Below are 14,552 nucleotides of genomic sequence, written 5' to 3'. Positions count from 1 at the left end.
TTTGGCCACTGGATTAGTTCCCCTCGCATTTAAAGAAGCGATTGTAATACCTCTCCTGAAGAAACCTGGTGCAGATCCGACCTGCAATGCAAATTACCGCCCAATTTCCCTTCTTCCCTTTCTTGCTAAGGTGCTGGAGGCTCATGTTGCCAACTGCTTGTCCAATTTTATAGAGACATCTAACTGCCTTGATCCACATCAGGCGGGCTTTCGCCCAGCCCATTCAACTGAGGCGGTGGTAGTGGCAGTATTGGACACCCTTAGGGACTGCGCAGACAATCGTATTCCACAGGCCCTGGTGCTCCTGGATTTGTCAGCCGCATTCGACACGGTCGATCATACCATCTTGATCGACCGTGTCTCTCAGGCTGGCATCCGGGGCACGGCAGCCGGCTGGCTGAGGTCCTTTCTAGTAAATCGTTCCCAGGCAGTCCACCTGGGTAACCTAGCGGGCACTAAGCAGGCCATTACTTGCGGTGTACCCCAGGGTTCGTCCCTGTCACCCCTCCTGTTTAACCTCTATATCTCCCCTTTAATCCAAGCTCTTAGAGATAAACAGGTAACGGTGCTGAACTACGCGGATGACCTACAGCTCCTATTCACAATTGACAACTCAGATACGTCCATCTCCTTCTTCCAATCAATAATGAGGTTCATCCAAGCTTGGATGAACGAAAATCATCTGAAATTGAACCCAGGAAAAACCGAGCTGGTCCTGACGGGGGACAGCGCTAAATACTGGGGCCCACAGTATTGGCCAACAGAAATGGGTCAAGCTCCGATCCCTTCATCTTCGGCAAAGACGCTTGGTATCACCCTAAACAGTGACCTCTCTTTAAAAACGCAAGTAGGCCAGGTGATATCCAAGTGCCTCTTTCAAATGAGAAAAATCCGGAAGGTTCGCCGTCTTTTGACCCACAAAGCCCTGATACAGATGATGATCGCAACCGTGATTTCCCACATAGACTACGCTAACTCGATATATCTGGGCCTCCCCCAGTTCCTTCTGAAACGACTTCAGATGGTGCAAAATCAGGCAGCAAAACTGATTTTGAACCAGCCTAGATGGCATTCTGCCACCCCTCTTTTGAAAGATCTTCACTGGCTCCCGGTCGCCCAACGCTGTACCTTCAAAGTCAGTTGTATGATTTTTAAAGCGCTCCACTGTAAAAGCCCCACCTTCATCACAAAACTCATTATAAAGTATGCCCCGTCCCATAGCCTTCGCTCAGCCCAACAATGCCTTTTACAAATCCCATCCTTTAAACGTAAACGCTCGGGTGGCTGCAGATTTGGCACCTTGGCACCCCGTCTGTGGAATGCCCTCCCCCTTGAGATCCGGCTATGCCCCAACCTCATATCATTCAGGAAATCCCTAAAGACCTGGCTTTATCAACAAGCCTACTACTAACTCCGCTGGCTTCCTACTCTGACTGTTCTCTGTCTCTACAGCGCCAGGAAACCAATCGGTGTCAGTGCGCTATACAAATCATTGTTAACATAACATAACATAACAGGTTTAAGTTAGGAAATAAAATTTAAAAAAACCTTAGACATTCACTTAAAACACCAAAGGTTACAGGAATTTTACAGTTAGAAAATAACACTAAAAATGTATAAATTCATGAAAAAACAAAGGTTACAGGGCTGTTATAGTTAGCAAATGGCATTAAAGAAACTTAGAAATTAATTGAAAAAACTATGGTTACAAGGATGGTATAGTTAGGAAATAGAATTAAAAAACCCTTAGAAATTCACAAAAAAAACAAAGGTTACAGAGATGTTATAGTTAGGCTCAGATTTCACTCAAACAAAACCAGTGAAATTCAACAGTTATGGTTACCTGAGCTAACTATAACGTCCTCCCCAATGCACTGCTTATGATCTCACATATTACAGCACTCATGTCATTGTGAGCCACTTTACTGATGCCATCTCAAATGACATCACTGATGGTATCATCCAATGAATGTAAGTATTTTCTAAGAGTTTAAGATTGTTACATATATATATACTAAGCTACTACAGAAGTTAAATTAGTATACTTGGTGTACTACTGAGTGATACTACTTCTAACATATATTATATGAGTGGCTGTGTGACTGTGTTTACATGTATGAGTGGGTGTCTGAGTGGCTATACGGGTGTGAGGGGGTGTGTGTGTAGATTAATGGGTGTATAAGTAGGTGTGTGAGAAGCTGTGTGGGTGAATGAGTGGCTGTGTGAGTGGCTGTATTCATGAGTGAATGGGTGTGTCAGTGGCTACTGGGTGAGCGAGTGGCTGTGTGAGTGGCTCTATGAGTGGGTAAGTGCTGTACGAGTGACTGTGGGGGTGAGTAAGTGGGTGTCTGAATGGCTATATGAGTGAGTGGCTAGGGGTGTAAGTAGCTGTTTGGGTGAGAGAGTGACTGAGTAGGTGTTTGGTTAAGTGAGTTGGTGTGTGAGTAGTAGTATTGGAGAGTGAATGTCTGTGTTAATGGCTGTATGGGTAAGCCATGTCAGAGTGCTTCTATGGACGTGTGAATGGGTATGTAACTGGTTGTGTGGGCATGTGAGTGCTTGAAAGCGTGAGTGAGTGGCTGTGTTGAGAGGCTGTATGACTGAATGAGTTGGTGTGTGAGTGGCTGTAAAGGTGAATAATTGGGTGTGTCAGTAGCTGTGTGGGTGAGTGAGCAGTTATGTGAGTGGGTGTATGGGTAAGTGAGTGTGTGAGTGGCTCCATGGATAAGTGAGTGGGTGTGTGAGTACTTGTATGGGTCTGTGAATGGGTATGTGAGTGGTTCTGCAGGTGTGTGAGTGGGTCTATGAGAGGTTGTATAGGGGTGTGAGTGGGCATATGAGTGGTTCTTTGAGATATAAATATATATATATGTATATATATATATATATATATATATATATGAGAACACCCACTCTCGCCGTCACGAAAATTAGACTCGGACTCCGAAGCTGCATGCAGATTTTTTAATGTTCAAGTGCAAGAACGACGCGTTTCACCTTTACGGCTTGGTCACGCTCGAAAATGCAACAAACCACCATCTATCAGAAGGATTGAGACAGTTACAGGATGTTAACTGTTATTGTAAAACGGATATGGCTGAGGTACTAAAATCTAAGATTACATATAGAGAGATCCTGGTGGGATGGAAAGACAGGGGTCTGTTAGAACAGGAAGAATTCAGTTACCTGTATTGTGCACATCCTAGAATACCAATCTTGTATCTATTGCCTAAGATACATAAGGATATGCAAAATCCTCCGGGACGACCCATAGTATCTTCCATTGGGTCACTATATGAGAATACCTCAAGGTTCATTGATTATTTTTTGAGACCGTATGTGGTTGCCCTACCCTCATACTTAAGGGACACAACGCACTTTCTGACCATCATTGATGGTATACATTGGGAGGCAGAGTATACTCTGGTCTCTTTGGATGTTAGTAGCTTATATACTAGCATCCAACATGAACAGGGTTTATTGGCTATCCAACATTTCTTTAAAACCAGATCCATTTCTTTATTACACCACTCTCAGATGATATTGGAAATGATTGAGATTTGTCTCAAAAATAATTTTTTCATTTTCAATGATATTATCTACAAGCAGTCACAGGGCACAGCGATGGGAACCTGCTTCGCCCCCAGCTATGCGAACTTGTTCATGGGCTGGTGGGAGGAGCAGGTGGTGGCCAATATGCATGAATTTAACAACGTTGCCCTGTGGCTGCGTTACATTGACGACATTTTTTTCATCTGGTGTGGTGATGAAGATTCTGTTCGAATCTTTATTGACAAACTAAATCGGAACACTTGTAATCTACAGTTCACTGAAAACATCAGTAAAAACTCAATGGAATTTCTGGATGTCCGCCTAGAAGTCATTAATAACCATTTGACTTCGAAATTATTCCGCAAGGATACGGCGGGTAACAGCATTTTGAATGCTAACAGCAGTCACCCAGGGAGTCTGGTACGAAGCATCCCGTATGGGGAATTGCTCCGGGCCAAGAGGAACTGTAGTACGAAGGTGGCATATGAAAAGGAGATGGTAACTATGTGCCAGAGATTCAGGGAAAGAGGCTATAGTGCCAAAACTGTGAAAGATGCTATTTCTAGGGTGGAAACAAAAACCCGTGATGAACTTATTTATCCCAAACAGAAAGAAACAAAAGAAGAAAAAATCAGATTTATCACCACTTCTTCAGGTCAAGCTGCTGAAATACGCAGGGTTTTCAAAAAACATTGGCATGTGCTACTCACAGATGAACATCTCAAACAAGATCTGAGTAGCAACCCACAGATCACATTCAGAAAGAGTCGTTGTTTGGCTGATGAATTAAGCTGTAGCTACATCACAAACAATGAGGATGATCTTATGAATAAGGATGGGGGCTTCAAATGTTGTCAGAAATGTAAAGCGTGCAGAAACAGCACTGACTGTGCTAAGTTACAGATACCTAATTCTAAAAGAGAATTTATTATAAAAAAGAAACTTACATGTAACTCCAATCACTGCGTGTATGTGTTGATCTGCCGATGTGCCAAATGGTACATCGGCAGTACCAAACATGCAGCAAAGAAACGTGTGTTAGAGCACTTACGGGCTATACGCAATAACAACCGAGCGTATCCCGTAGCTAGACATTTCTTTGATCAGCATTTCCAAGACGAGACCATGATGCGTATGGTTGTAATTGATTCTGTAAATCTGGGAATGAGAGGTGGTAATCGGGAACTATTGTTGAGGAAATTAGAATCCCGTTACATTGTGGATTTTGAAAGCCTCGCTCCTAAAGGTTTAAATATGAGCGAAGAATTAGCCGTTCATCTGCATGAATAAGCACTAATGAAGGTCTAGCTTAAGCTGTTGTAGACTCATTTTAATATTTTGTATTTATATTTGTTTATATTTCAGACGGTGCTTCAGGAACATTGAGGAAGGAGGTCACACTTACTGTAATGATTACATGCATTAAGTCTTATTTTTGTTTGTTGATATTAGGGTCCTAATTAAATGTGAATTTTGTATTCTTGGTTGACCGTTTCTTGCCTTTAATCCCACTTGGGGAGTACAAGTGTATGTAATTTTATCACATGTACATAGCGAGGTATTTGTACCAGAGGGCTTCTTTGGACCTAGAACGGGTATGTCAACAACAAATCTTTTCTTTACTTTGAGATATGTAGATCGTATAGTTGGCATGATCTCTATACCAACTAGAGATCATTTTTTGGTCCCGCCCACTTGGGCGATTGGATTATAAACGACAACGTATTTTACATCAATATGAAATTGTGACATATTTCCCTATGGGTCCAGTACTACAGAGGCATGTATAATTCAGGGCATTATTGTGTGTCAAGGCATACGACAATATGATATTGTGGATAAATAGTCACCAGTTTATCTCTATACCAATTAGAGACTATTTTTGGTCCCGCCCACTAGGGCGATTGGATTATGAACGACAACGTAATTTACGTCATCACGTAATGTGACATATTCTCCGAAGGGTCTAATACTACAGAGGCATGTACCAATCAGGGCAGCATTATGTTAAGGTATACGACAATATGATATTTGGATAAACAGTTACCCGTTGAATAATTGGCTAATCGATATTAAGTGTGTAATTATTACGTATTTACGTCCGCTTGGGCGATATAATACAAAACTTTGTATAATCACCAATACAATGGAATATTTCTACTATGTCAACAGGTATTTATCTGAATTTGTAAATAATTGTGTTATCATTTGTAGGTATGCACTGTATTAGACATCGTTACAAGATGGCCGCCCAAATAACATCCTTCCTGTTACCATGTGTAAACCCGTCTTTTAATGAACTTGTGTATTTAAACATGGTGGTTTGTTGCATTTTCGAGCGTGACCAAGCCGTAAAGGTGAAACGCGTCGTTCTTGCACTTGAACATTAAAAAATCTGCATGCAGCTTCGGAGTCCGAGTCTAATTTTCGTGACGGCGAGAGTGGGTGTTCTCAAATATTAGGAATTCCGGTTTCCTGGCTCGGACCGCCCGTGACAGAGGGATCCCTTTACCGGAACTTGTGGCTTCTCATATATATATATATATATATATATATATATATATATATATAAATATATACACACATCTATACTATATGTATATGTTATTGGCTTTTGTCATTTTACAGCTCGGCATGGACAGCACTGTGCTAGTTCTATGATTAAAGACTTTGCTGTAGAAATGGCAAAAGACTTTGTCCCTTTCTATCTCGGCGTGGATGTCATTGTGCTAATCCTATCTTTAAAGAGTGCTCTATACAGGAGCTGCTTTCCACCTAAACTTGAGAACTACCCAGAGTTCTAAAAAAACTGCTTCTTTTTTGCATAATTTATGTGTCACTGTATGCCTGAAATGGTATTGTTGTGATATATATATATATATATATATATTTATAAGCTTAAAGACTTTGCTGTACAAATGGCAAAAGACTTTGTCCCTTTCTATCTCGGCGTGGATGTCATTGTGCTAATCCTATCTTTAAAGAGTGCTCTATACAGGAGCTGCTTTCCACCTAAACTTGAGAACTACCCAGAGTTCTAAAAAAACTGCTTCTTTTTTGCATAATTTATGTGTCACTGTATGCCTGAAATGGTATTGTTGTGATATATATATATATATATTTATAAGCTTAAAGACTTTGCTGTACAAATGGCAAAAGACTTTGTCCTTTTCTATCTCGGCGTGGATGGCACTGTGCTAATCCTATGCTTAATGATTTTGATAGAAAAACAGACATTTGAGGTGAGCAGATCTAGAGTGTCGCTGGTGTTGAGAGTGCTCCATACAGGAGCTGCTTTCCACCTAAACTTGAGAACTACCCAGAGTTCTTTGCTTCTTTTTTGCATAATTTATTCGTCACTCTATGCCTGAAAGGGTATTTCTTTGACTTATACTGGGTGCTCCCTTGTGTCTGGACAAAGCTATACCTCTCTGAAGAGCTCTAATTAGAGCGAAACACTGTGTCAGGGGTTGCTTTTACTCATTTCAGGTTGGCTTGATTGGTATTTTACCAATTCAAAGCTGTAATACTGTGCATGGAGTATTAGTTGGCTTTTGTTATTTTACAGCTCGGCAAGGACAGCACTGTGCTAGTCCTAAGCTTAAAGACTTTGCTGTACAAATGGCAAAAGACTTTGGGGCAGATTTATGTTTGACTTGCGCCTCATTTACGCCGCCGTTGCGTCACTTTTGTGACGCAGCAGCGGCGCAAATCCTGCGCCATGGTGCGGGGTATTTACAACGTGACGCATCTGGGAGATGCGTCACGTTGTAAAGCCCTGCGCCACATGTAGGCGTTCCATGGCAGGTGGGGGCGTTCCGGCGCAGGAACGCCTCCTAAAAGTGGCTGAGTGAAATCTACAAGATTTCACTCAGTCACTTTTGAGCCCATGCTGCGTCAAAACCCTGCGCCTGCTTGAAGCAGGCGTAAGGATTGACGCAGCATTGTGAAGAAAGGGCCCCCCAGGGCATTGCTGGAGTTGCGTCGCGCTTGCGACGCAACTCCAGCAATGCGCCACTTTTACGGCACAGATGCGTGACGCATCTGTGCTGTTTTTGCCCCATGGTGCGCCGCATTATAAATGCGGCGCATCCATGGTGGCGGAGCTGGGGCGCAAAATAACTGGCGCATCCCTGCTGATATGCAGAGATGCGTCAGTTATTATAAATATGCCCCTCAGTCCTTTTCTATCTCGGCGTGGATGGCACTGTGCTAATCCTATGCTTAAAGATTTTGATAGAAAAACAGACAGTTGAGGTGAGCAGATCTAGAGTGTCGCTGGTGTTGAGAGTGCTCCATACAGGAGCTGCTTTCCACCTAAACTTGAGAACTACCCAGAGTTCTCTGCTTCTTTTTTGCATAATTTATTCGTCACTCTATGCCTGAAAGGGTATTTCTTTGACTTATACTGGGTGCTCCCTTGTGTCTGGACAAAGCTATACCTCTCTGAAGAGCTCTAATTAGAGCGAAACACTGTGTCAGGGGTTGCTTTTACTCATTTCAGGTTGGCTTGATTGGTATTTTACCAATTCAAAGCTGTAATACTGTGCCTGGAGTATTAATTGGCTTTTGTCATTTTACAGCTCGGCAAGGACAGCACTGTGCTAGTCCTAAGCTTAAAGACTTTGCTGTACAAATGGCAAAAGACTTTGTCCTTTTCTATCTCGGCGTGGATGGCACTGTGCTAATCCTATGCTTAAAGATTTTGATAGAAAAACAGACATTTGAGGTGAGCAGATCTAGAGTGTCGCTGGTGTTGGAGTGCTCCATACAGGAGCTGCTTTCCACCTAAACTTGAGAACTACCCAGAGTTCTCTGCTTCTTTTTTGCATAATTTATTCGTCACTCTATGCCTGAAAGGGTATTTCTTTGACTTATACTGGGTGCTCCCTTGTGTCTGGACAAAGCTATACCTCTCTGAAGAGCTCTAATTAGAGCGAAACACTGTGTCAGGGGTTGCTTTTACTCATTTCAGGTTGGCTTGATTGGTATTTTACCAATTCAAAGCTGTAATACTGTGCATGGAGTATTAGTTGGCTTTTTTTATTTTACAGCTCGGCAAGGACAGCACTGTGCTAGTCCTAAGCTTAAAGACTTTGCTGTACAAATGGCAAAAGACTTTGGGGCAGATTTATGTTTGACTTGCGCCTCATTTACGCCGCCGTTGCGTCACTTTTGTGACGCAGCAGCGGCGCAAATCCTGCGCCATGGTGCGGGGTATTTACAACGTGACGCATCTGGGAGATGCGTCACGTTGTAAAGCCCTGCGCCACATGTAGGCGTTCCATGGCAGGTGGGGGCGTTCCGGCGCAGGAACGCCTCCTAAAAGTGGCTGAGTGAAATCTACAAGATTTCACTCAGTCACTTTTGAGCCCATGCTGCGTCAAAACCCTGCGCCTGCTTGAAGCAGGCGTAAGGATTGACGCAGTATTGTGAAGAAAGGGCCCCCCAGGGCATTGCTGGAGTTGCGTCGCGCTTGCGACGCAACTCCAGCAATGCGCCACTTTTACGGCACAGATGCGTGACGCATCTGTGCTGTTTTTGCCCCATGGTGCGCCGCATTATAAATGCGGCGCATCCATGGTGGCGGAGCTGGGGCGCAAAATAACTGGCGCATCCCTGCTGATATGCAGAGATGCGTCAGTTATTATAAATATGCCCCTCAGTCCTTTTCTATCTCGGCGTGGATGGCACTGTGCTAATCCTATGCTTAAAGATTTTGATAGAAAAACAGACAGTTGAGGTGAGCAGATCTAGAGTGTCGCTGGTGTTGAGAGTGCTCCATACAGGAGCTGCTTTCCACCTAAACTTGAGAACTACCCAGAGTTCTCTGCTTCTTTTTTGCATAATTTATTCGTCACTCTATGCCTGAAAGGGTATTTCTTTGACTTATACTGGGTGCTCCCTTGTGTCTGGACAAAGCTATACCTCTCTGAAGAGCTCTAATTAGAGCGAAACACTGTGTCGGGGGTTGCTTTTACTCATTTCAGGTTGGCTTGATTGGTATTTTACCAATTCAAAGCTGTAATACTGTGCCTGGAGTATTAATTGGCTTTTGTCATTTTACAGCTCGGCAAGGACAGCACTGTGCTAGTCCTAAGCTTAAAGACTTTGCTGTACAAATGGCAAAAGACTTTGTCCTTTTCTATCTCGGCGTGGATGGCACTGTGCTAATCCTATGCTTAAAGATTGTGATAGAAAAACAGACATTTGAGGTGAGCAGATCTAGAGTGTCGCTGGTGTTGAGAGTGCTCCATACAGGAGCTGCTTTCCACCTAAACTTGAGAACTACCCAGAGTTCTCTGCTTCACCAAATTTGGCAAAAAGGTAGGTCTTGGTCTAGAAAGCGTGCTTTTTTTAAAATGGTGTAAATCAATTCAGTAGTTCCTGAGAAATTAAAAAAAATATCGATATCTGAGCACCGAGGAGGAGTCGTGACTCCTCCCAAGCGTGAGCTGACTTCTGATTGGCTGTTAACACTCCAAACCAGGAAGTGTTGGCAGCCATCTTGTGACTCAGTAACCAAGTCACAAGAGATCAGTAGAAACAAAGGTGAAAAACAAGAAAAGGGGGCAGGGTAGAAACACCCTGACCCCCTAGGCCTGCTCAGGGGGTCCCTGTCCCAAAGAAAGCATTTTTAAAAAAAATAAAAAAATAAAAAACTCAGCAGAATTTGTGCTGGGTGCGCCAATCCTCCAGAGAAAGTAAAAAAACCGAAGCGCAGGATCCCCGCTTCGTTATCTGTAAGCCCCCGTGTGGGCCAGGTCCCGGGGGCGATGCCAAATTATATGATGAGGGCCCGCGAGGACCCTGTTGTCCCGGGGACTGCCACCTCCCCGGGGCTATATTATTTATATTCGGGGGGCACGCGGCGCCCCCACAGCCCTGGGACTGCCACCTCCCTGGGGCTTGTTTAATACGATGCGGGGGCCTCCGAGGTACCCCAAGCCCCAGGGACCACCACCTCCTCGGGGCTTTATTTAACCCCTTCAGCGCTGCGCGGATTCCCCCGCGGTGCTGAAGGGTTCGAGCGCGGGCGGGGCCATGACGGAACGGTTCCGTCATGAGCACAGCTCAACCGATGCTCATGACGGAACCGTTCCGTCATGAGCATGGAAGGGGTTAAATATGCATGGGGGCATGCAGCCACCCACTGCCCCAGGGACCACCACCTCTAACCCTGGGCGTAGTGGGCGTAGTGGGCGTAGTGGGGCTATGTGGAGCATCACGTAGTGTGGCCAAATCTACAAACACTCGTGCGCTCCGCATAGCCCCACTACGCGCCACCCGCCTCCCGCCCGCCCTCCTTTTAAAACAAGTTAAACTATGATAAAAAAAAAAATGCCTTACCTGCAGCGCGGCGTCCCGGGGCTCCCTCTTCCTCGTTGACAACTTCTTTTCACAAATGCGCCTGCGTGGACACCCGCGCATGTGCATTTCTATCATAGTTTACCTTATTTTAAAAGGAGGGCGGCGGGCGGCAGGCAGCTCTGCTTCACCCTGGCGTGTGCGTAGCGCTGCCTGCTACGTCTACTTCGTAAACCGCGAAGCAGGCAGCGCTACGTACACTCTGAGTACTACGCCTGGGGTTAACCACCTCCCTGGGGCTTAAATATATATTTTTTTAAATGTGGGTGGGGGCCTCACGGACCCCCCATGAGCTGGGGACCGCCATCTCCCCGGGGCTTTCTTCAATTATTTGTTGGGGGCCTCGCAGGCCCCCCAAGCCCCGGGGACCACCACCTGATGATGGGCTGGGCCCCTTCCAGGAGCCCTTGATGGCCCTGTGGACTGCCACCCCCCAGGGCCGGCTCCTGCAATGTCCCGGGGTGCATACCCCAGGAACATTGCAGTTTGCTATGACAGGGCGGGAGACTGGCTCCAGCCCTGTTATAGAAAACTCCTGCTTTGCATGTTAGCAGCTCCCCTTGCCCAGAAGCAATGCCAGCTCCCGCAGGAGGCGGGGAGCCGGCTGGGACCGTGGGGGCATTGGGGCTCCACCCACGGTCCCCAACTTGAAGGCCAGCCCCCTTCCCAATAAATACATTTAAAAAAGGAGGCCATGCCCCGGGGGAAGAAGTCCCTGGGGCCGAAATTGGCAAATAAACGAGTGGATGTATGTGTAGACCTAGTAATCAGTGTGTGGGTATGTAGTAAATGGTATTGGTGTATCTATGGCTTCGAAAATGATAGTCTGTATTTTAGAGTAGGTGTATCAAAGGTTATATTAGGGTGTGCATCAGATTATCACGTGGATAATGTCATCAGTGATGTCATATGAGATGTCATCAGTGATGTCACTGACCATGTCATGAATGATGTAATATGTGACATCATCAGCAGTGCATTGCGGGGCACGAGTTATAATTAGCTGAACTAACTATAACGGCCACATTTTTCTGGTTTTGTACGAGTGAAATGTCCAACTAACTATAACGTCCCTGAAACCTATGGTTTTTTCAGTGAATTTCAAAGGTTTTTTAAATGCTAATTTCTAACTATAACCTCCCTGAAACCTATGTTTTTTTCAGTGAATATATATATATTTATACATATATATATGCACATATATTAATATCTATATTTATATACATATATGTGTGTTTGTGTATATATATATATATATATCAGTTCAGTTGCATCCCTGGCAGGGCAGCCTCCTCGTAGCCCCCGCGCAACAACACAAACACGGACCACCTTCTGTAGTGCAAAGAATTTATTCGCTCAACTGCTTGATGTCGCCATAACGTTTCGGCTCCCCCTGAGCCTTGATCACATGACAACTAATGAAAATACATCACTTCCTTAAATAGGAGGAACCTTGTAAAGCACGTGATATCATTAGGGTATGGAAAAGGAAGACAGACTTGAGTTTGGTGTGTTGCTATAGACCAAACAACATTTGCATTTTGATTTTTGTAATAAATACCAAAACATGTTTACTGATTGGATTAATATCCACAGAAAATGTCCGATTTTTGTATATATTGTTATATATATATATCTATATAAAATGTATATTACACATGCATATATATTAAAACCTAGTGGTGGTCACCGAAAAGGTAGTTATAGTTAGGAGAACGTTTCCAAAGGAAATACATTTTTTTGTTTTCCAATAACTTTGGTGCCGTTTGACAAATCTTCACATTTTAGAAACACTTTTCAATCATTGATTATTTTGAACCGTCTGTCAGTGAGTCACCCATACATTAAACATTCTACAATTGTGTATATCTTAGAATTTTCACTGAAGTTTTGAAAATAAATATCTGGACTTTAAAAATCTCTTTTTTTTTAAATTGTCTATAGTACTACATGAAAACTCTATCAACAGCATGTACATAAACATCGAAAGGCAAATAATGTAAGGACAAGCTTTAGCTTTTCCCGCTTATTTTTAGCAACGCGCCTTTGAATTAAGGCACAACCTATTTAAAACATATGACTGCAAACCACTCTAGTTGCTCTCAGTCTCTGCCTACATACATGCGGATAGCTACAGTTAGGTTAGCTTTTCAATTGATAAGGCATTTTGTGTTTTGCTAATACCTTTTGCACTTTTTGCCGAATCTTTTCGAAACTTTTTTTTAAAAAGTGAATTCACTTCAGTTCCTTACTGTAAAGTTCTGGGCTGATTTGTCAAGCAGGGGCCGAGAAAAAAGCAGGGTAAAAAAAAAAGCAAATTTCCCCATGCATTTTCCATAGACTTCTTTAGACAGGGTCACAGCAAAAACAGCTGAACAGAATTACACCAAATTTGGCAAGAAGCTAGATCTCGGTCCCCAGATTGTGTTTTTTGTCATTTGGTGTAAACTCAATAAATAGTTTTTGAGAAATAAAGGCACAAACATATTTGTGTATCTGGACTGATGGGTCCGAGGGACTCCCTCAAGGGGGTATGGGAGCACCAATTTAAAAATAAAGCGTTCTGATTGGCACAGGGAGCTTTTTTCCCTTGGGCCATCTCATCAGTCAGACTCCCGCAGGAGAAAGCGCTCTAATGGGCTGGCAGCAATGTGAGAAAAAGGTTGCTAGCAGCCACTGCAGGACTCGAGGACTCATGTTGAGATTTCTTCAGAGATGTAATATGTGAGTTCATAAGCAGGGTTTTGGGGGAGGACAAGTTATAGTTAGCTGAGGTAACTATAACTGTCGAATTTCTATGGTTTTGTACGAGCCTTTGGTTTTTTTCAGTGAATTTCTTAGTTTTTCTTTAAATTCTATTTCTTAACTATAACGTCCCTGTATCCTTTGGTTTTTTAAGTGAATTTATATATTTTTTAACTAGTAGTCATGTTTGCAGAGTGGTGGAGAAAGGGGGTGGGGCCTCCCACCAGCTCTCAGGTATCCAGCTGGGTCGGACTAACTGGAGGTCACAGGAGGGCTTCTTGGCCCCCAAGGGCTCTCAGAATCCAACAGGACTTCATCCCCCAACCAGTAGTGGGCCTGGAGGCCAGTTTGCAGAGTGGCGGAGAAGGGGGACAGGGCCTCCCACCAGTTCTCAGCAATTGCGCTATATCAGACTTACTGGAGGCAACAGGAGGGATTCTTAGCCCCCAAGAACGCTCAGCATCCAAGGGGACATCATTTCCCAACCAGTAGTATGCCAGGAGGTGCGTTTACAGTGTGCTTGAGAACGAGGGCGTGGCCTCCAAAGATCCCTCAGCAATCCTGTTGTGTGGGAGTTACTGGAGGTAACAGGAGGGGTTGTTGGCTCCATAGACCCTCAGCAGTGAGGAAGACTACCTCCCCCAACCAGTAGTGTCCAAGGAGGCATGTGTGCAGAGTGGTGGTGAAAGGGCATGTGGCCTCCGGTGCCCTCTCAGCAATCCCTCTGTGTGGAACTTACTGGAGGTAATTGGAGGGGTAGTTGGCCCCCAAGGACCCTCAAGAGCCAAGGGGACTGTATTCCCCAACTAGCAGTGCACTAGGAGTCATATTTGCAGAGTGGTAGTGAAAGCGTGCATTTGCTCCTTTTATTAGGAGAGGAGGGCAAC

Source organism: Triturus cristatus, chromosome 3_1 (genome assembly GCF_964204655.1).
Source record: "Triturus cristatus chromosome 3_1, aTriCri1.1, whole genome shotgun sequence".
In the NCBI taxonomy this organism is placed as follows: Eukaryota; Metazoa; Chordata; class Amphibia; order Caudata; family Salamandridae; genus Triturus; species Triturus cristatus.
This window is presented reverse-complemented; position numbering follows the sequence as displayed.